This window comes from Mandrillus leucophaeus, unplaced genomic scaffold (assembly GCF_000951045.1).
Source record: "Mandrillus leucophaeus isolate KB7577 unplaced genomic scaffold, Mleu.le_1.0 Scaffold631, whole genome shotgun sequence".
In the NCBI taxonomy this organism is placed as follows: Eukaryota; Metazoa; Chordata; class Mammalia; order Primates; family Cercopithecidae; genus Mandrillus; species Mandrillus leucophaeus.
The window spans coordinates 1,221,901-1,228,445 of NW_012106820.1; the positions used below are offsets into that span (position 1 = coordinate 1,221,901).

General features: G+C 42.4%; 1 protein-coding gene across 2 annotated transcripts in view; it reads left to right on the forward strand.

Moving 5' to 3' along the window:
• Positions 1 to 5: 5 nt before the first annotated feature.
• CHRNA7 (cholinergic receptor, nicotinic, alpha 7 (neuronal)) overlaps positions 6 to 6,545 on the forward strand; it is a 164,675-nt gene continuing 158,135 nt past the window's right edge. For both annotated transcript variants that reach the window (XM_012000574.1, XM_012000576.1), the window contains exon 1: positions 6 to 156. The gene's annotated coding sequence lies outside the window, so the exon portion shown is untranslated. The remainder of the gene's footprint in view (positions 157 to 6,545) is intronic.

The following is a 6,545-nucleotide window of genomic DNA, read 5'->3' on the forward strand; positions in this document are numbered from 1 at the left end:
GTCTCCTCTCCTTAAGTGTCCCTGCAAGGCGAGTTCCAGAGGAAGCTTTACAAGGAGCTGGTCAAGAACTACAACCCCTTGGAGAGGCCCGTGGCCAATGACTCGCAACCGCTCACCGTCTACTTCTCCCTGAGCCTCCTGCAGATCATGGACGTGGTGAGTCCCGCCTGCCCACAGGGCTGCCCTCTCCCCTCCCTGGGCTCCGAGGGGCTTTTTAGAAAGCGTCGGTCGTCCAGGCGGTGGAGCTCGGCTGGGACACTCTAGCTGGCCCCAGGCGAGGCAGGGCCATGCTCTGACTCTGTCCCCAGCCTGCCTTCTTCTGAGTGTCTCAGTTCTCCGTCTCTCCTCCCGCCAAGGAGGAACCTGGTAAAGCTTGTTCCATCACTCCGGCCACCTGTACGTGGGTACTTGGGTCCCACCTTTCCCTCAGTTTAGAAACTCAAGCATCCTGAACTGGGACTCAGTAGCAAGAACAGGTGACATTCACTTTTTAGTCTCCCTTATGGTGTTAAGTGTTGACATGCAGTCCAGCATTGAGTGTCAGTTTAGCCACTTCTAGACTTTTCTGCCGCCTATGATATGTAACTTCTTTGGTGAGGGGCCTGCCCCTGAGCTTTGCAGCTGGCAAATCTGTCCAGGCAGAGGGCAAGAGGGCCAGCTGTGAACTTTCACTGTGACCCCATCTTAGGAATGGGCATGCTTTGCCTTCCTGGTAAGAACAGGTACCAGGAGTCCTGCTCCGTGGACTCAGGGTTCCCCATCAGGAATACACGTGTCTGTCCCTCCAGGCAGCTGCCACCAGTTCCATGGGCCTCTTGCCTTGCAGCCTTGCTAGTGCCCACTTCAGTTGGCCAATCTGTGTAAACTTGCCTTTTCTTCCTCTATGCTGCTTTGGATATTCAGTATTCTTGGTATATTCCCCATATAGTACAAATGCTTCACACAAGTGTTTAATTCATTATAAATGTCTATACAGAGTATCGGATTCTATTGTGGAGACCCTGGAGTGGGGCAGGGTGGGGCACAGGGATAATGATGTTCCTTGGGAGGGACAGCATGATAGGAAAGAGGTGAGACAATAACCACAATTCCTGGTTAAAAAAACAAATAGTGCTAAGAGCCACCTGGCAAAGTGGAAAAAGATAAGAGGTGATATTTCATAATCGTACAAGTAAACAGTTACCCAGGTGATATTTCATAATCCTACAAATAAACAGTTACCCGCACTAGCATGTTGATGAATGGTATATCATTTAACCTAGTTAAAATTGCTGTGATACATTGCCTCCTTTCCAACACTACACTGGCCTCAAATGTGTTCTTCCTCCTGCAGACAGAATCGTGCTTTAAAATATTGAATGTATATGTGATGATGCGGAAAAGTTATCATGAGAGAAGAGCTGTAGGGGAGGGCAGGTTCAGTCTTATGAGTTGCAGAGCAGCAAAAGTTGCTGTTTACAGAGCAGCTCCTCAGTTACTTTAAAGAGCTCAAGATTTGTACTTGGGGTCTTCGGTGGGTTCTGGCTCTGTTGGTTTCTGAATGGCTGCTGTTAGGTAAGTTTCTTAAGCATCTTGAGCCTTGGCTTTCTGGCTAATAAAATGGACACTGTAGTACCTCATCAGTCATTGTGATCAGCTAAAGAATATGGAAACAACTTGAAGAGACCTTAAAGCTGGATATGTGATTATGGTCATTTTCATGCAGAAACCACATGAAAAGACCAGGCAGCAGAGCTGACACACCCCGCAAGTGGTGTGTGACAGGGTGACAAAGGGACAGTGGCCCCTTCTTCCCCCATTTGCCCAGGGTCAGCTCCAGCCAGGCTGCCTCACTGTTTGTGTCTGCTCCACAGCTGTCTCCCTTGGAGTGGGTGTCTCTGTATTGCTGGGATGGGGGTGATGGTGCAGTAGCCCCTCAGTAGAGGAGTAGGAGGAAGTCATTAGAACAGGCTCCTAAGGTTGCAAAGGCTGCGGCAGCCTCTTTTGGAGAAGAGACTACTCACGGAGAAGCTGCAGGCTTTTTTTCTGGGAACTTCTCCTTCTTTAAGAGACACTTAAGAAACCAACTTATTATAAGGAGCTCTGAGTCTTAGGAGAAGTTTAGGCATAGGTTAGTGTTACACTACGTGAACATTTAAAATAACTTTTGTCACGTTAGAAAATTACAAAAATAGCAAATTGGCACTTTGTGTCAATGACAGTCCACTGTCCTTAGGAAATGCGTGTGAAGAAGGCTGTCAGCAGTCAGAGGTGATGGGAAGGGGGCGGGAGAAAGTTTTTCTCTCACTTTAGCCATGGGGTTGGCTGTGAACACATTGAACTTCCAAGCCAGGCAATGCTGTGTTCATGGAGTGGCCTTGAACAAACTCCCTTACCTTTCGGAGCCCTGTTTTCTCATGTGTTAGAATAATACCTGCTTCAGAGGTTTTGAGAGGATTAAATAAGATGAAGTGCTTGCCACACACTGGTGATTCACTGAAGGTATGCTCCATCTTAATTATGTAACTACTCAACTCAGAGGTCAAGAAGTCATGCCTAGAAAGGTGTGGTCCCTTGCCCAAGGCCACTCTGTGATTAGAGGTAGGGCAAAGAGGAAACATTGGGCAAGTCCTTTGTCTTTCATCTGCTGCTTCCTTTAGACTTGGTAACTTCGGCAGAACAAAGTCATTTAATTTATTTAAACTGGATGAATTGTAACTAATTTAATGTGACTTTCCTGAGATGCTGGATGAAGCTGAAGTCTCAATCAGACATAAGGAAATATGCAAACATTTGTATTCCAGCCTGACTTGGCTCTGCCTGGTTTTTGAAGTGGAGTCGGGTCTCTGCCTCTGAAATCTCAGCACTCTGGACAGAGACACAATGGTTCTCATAAAGGCTTCACGTGGCAAAATCTTGGCTGGTATAGATTCTCTTTACACATTTGTTGCCCGTTTTAACTGGGCTGTTCTAGAGACCATAGTAGTTGGTTTTCCTGCTCCCAAATATTGTTATTGATTCCTTTTTTTGGTTAGCAGAGGTTCCCAACTGGAGTGATAGGAAGACACCATATGATGATATATATTTTATTTTTGTGAAAGATCATTTACTCTTTAATCAATTTATTCCACAAATCCTATTGAACTCCTATTGTAGACTTTGACAAATTCTGAGAATTAACAGAAAGGTGATGGATTATTTTTCCTTTCAGAGATCTCATGAGCTGGCTAGGGAGATTAACAAGTAAATCCCAGGCCGGGCGCGGTGGCTCACGCCTATAATCCCAGCACTTTGGGAGGCCGAGGCGGGCGGATCCCGAGGTCAGGAGATCGAGACCTTCCTGGCTAACATGGTGAAACCGCATCTCTACTAAAAATACAAAAAATTAGCTGGGTGTGGTAGCAGTCGCCTGTAGTCCCAGCTACTCGGGAGGCTGAGGCAGGAGAATGGCCTGAACCCAGGAGGTAGAGCTTGCAGTGAGCCGAGATCTCGCCACTGCACTCCAGCCTGGGTGACAGCAAGACTCAGTCTCAAAAAAAATAAAAAAAAAAAAGTCCCAAATTACTACATGTGATGAAATTTAACATACATATCTATACAAAGGGCTAGAAAACATTGTTTTCAACTAGAGCAGCTGAGAATGGCTTCAAAGAGATGGTGGTTAGAGTTCCAAAAATGAGAAAGAGTTTGCCACTGAAAGTAGGATATCTTTTCCAGGTAATGGTTACAGGCTGAGGAAAGGCTGAAAGTGCAGTGGAGGACAGCTCACCTCCAACATGTGTTTTGTGGGACACTGGCAACCTGTTGATCTTTCCTACGATTTTGCTGCAAGACTTCAGAAAATTTAATGTCCTATGTTTTTTGAGACATTCTAAAAGACCAATATAGTACTGACCAAACTACTGATAGTTTTACAGACCCTTTTGTAAGAGTTATGCTTTAGAAGCACATCTTACAAGGGCAGGGGGAAGGGGGTTATGAGTTTTCTTTGGTATGAGGTGTTAGATAAGTGTGAGGACAATAAGGTTGTAGTGTGTGAGGTGTCCTGAGTTCCTCCGCAAGTTTGCATTTTACCTGGCTCTAGTCTAGGCATCTCTGAAGGCACGAGGAGGCAGTGTGCCAGGGGTTTTGTGAAGCTTTAAGACCAGTCTGCCATAGCATATTTTCCCAGAAATGGAAATAGTCCAAACCTTGATATTGTATTAAATTCAAGTATAAATTATAGATTGGAGTGAAAACACTTTGCATACATTTTAGAGGCACAACATGAGTCCTCAAAGGAATTGCTTGACCTGCTGTTACTCAACAGGCTCCTTCATGAAGCACTAGGCAGAGGGGGAAGATATGGTGGATTTTTAAACAGGGAAGGGAAGTAACCAAATCTCTGCTTAAGCAGAAGATGCTGAGAGCAGTGAGTGTGAGACGGGTTAGAGAGGAGGAGAGAAAGGTAAGGGACAAGGAGGTTGAAACTAGGATGGCCACTGTGGGAATGTGGAAAAGGGGGCAGATTTAAGAGATGTTTTGGATATGTTGTCTATGATGTATAACTGTGTATATAAACATCATGAATATACATCAATAAATTTGCTAAGTGAAAGTGCCTAAATTATTCTTATATGCATACACTGACTTCTGGTGATTATTAATTTACTTCCTGGGCTTGTAACTGGGCTGGGAATGAGATAATACATAAGAAATCATTTTGAAGTGATGCATATGTAAGGTCTGATCTGCCAAGTTTCCATAATGTTTCTCCTTTATTTGTGCTGTTTAGTCAGTCACCTGAGCACATGCATCTAAAGGCCATTCTAAGTGATTTGCGTAAAATAAATATACATTGGTTATGAAGCATGTCCAGAAGTCAAGTTTGTTAAAATGAGTAATATGAACCAACATGTAATTATATACAAATGTAAAACATATAATTATACAAGATTGATTTTTTTTGGTGTTTTATTGGTTTGAAATGCAGATTCAGCTTTTTGGACGCTTTAGTCACAAGACAGTAGAACTAAGTGGTCGTGCACTTAGGCTTTGGCACTGAAGATGGCAGGCAGGGCTGTGGAGCCCAGTATCCTAAGGGCTTATGTGTTATCTAAATTCCTTTGGGTGGCCCTCTGCTTAGGTTTGCAAAATGTATGATTTTATATTCATTAGCCACCATTTAAAATGCTACAACTCCAACAAAATATTATCAAATATTATAAAACCCACATACCTAGAATATATTGTAAAAAGAAATGCTGAAGGTATAATCGGGTATTGATCTTTGTCATTTTAAAAAAATCTTTACTTTTTTGAGCAATTTTAGCTTCTCAGCAAAATTAAGAGGAAGGTACAGAGATTTCCCACAGCTTCCTCAATGATCAACATTCCCCACTAGAGTAGTATATTTGTTACAACTGATGAACCTACATTGACACATTATAATCACCCCAAATGCACAGTTTATAAGAGGGTTCCCTCTTGGTTTTGTATAATCTATAGGTTTGGGCAAATGTACAATGGCATAGTGTATAACACCATCATTATGGTATCATACTGAGTATTTTTACTCTCCTGGAATTTCTTTGTGCTCTGCCTTTTTATCATTACCTTCACCACAGTTCTTGGCACCCGTGATGTTTTATTGTCTCTGTAGTTGAATCTTTTCTGGAATGTCGTATGGTTGGAATCATACAGTCTGTAACCTTTTCAGATGGACTTATTTTACTTAGTAATATGCATTTATGCTCTCTCCATACGCTTTCATGGCTTGATAGCTCACTCCTTAGCACTGAGTAATATGCCATTGGTCTGGATGTAGCAGAGTTTATTTATCCATTCACCTCCTGAAGAACATCTTGGTTGCCTCCAAATTTTGGCAATTATGAGTAAAGCTGCTATAAGCATCTTGTGCAGATTTTTATGTGAACATAAGGTTTCAATCATTTAGGTAAATACCAAAGCGGGCACTTGCCGGTTCGTATGCTAGGAGTATGTTTAATTTTCTAAGGAAATCACAGACTGTCTCCCAAAGTGGATGTACCATTTTACATTCTCACCAGCAATGAATGAGAGCTCCTGTTGCTCTATATCCACGTCAGCATTTGGCAGTGCCAGTGTTCTGGATTTTGAGCATTCTAATAGGTGGGTAGTGATATCTCATTGTTATATATTTGCATTTCCCTGGTGACATATGATGTGGAGCATTTTTTCATAAGCTTATTGCCATCTGTAGATCTTCTTTGGTAAGGTGTCTGTTAAGGTCTTTGACCAAGTTACCAAGTTTTAAGTGTTTTTTTTTTTTTTCTTATTGCTGAATTTAAGAGTTTTTGTATATTTTTGGTGACAGTCTTTTATCAGGTATGTCTTTTGCAAATATTTTTCCCAGTCAGTAGCTTGTTTTCTCATTCTCTTTACATCGTATTTCACAGAACATACATTTTTAACTTTAGTGAAACCCATCTTTTCAATTCTTTCTTTTATGGATTATGCCTCTGGTATTGATCTAAAAAGTTATTGCCGTAGCTAAGGTCATATAGGTTTTCCACTATTATCTTCTAGGAGTGTTATAGTTTTGCACT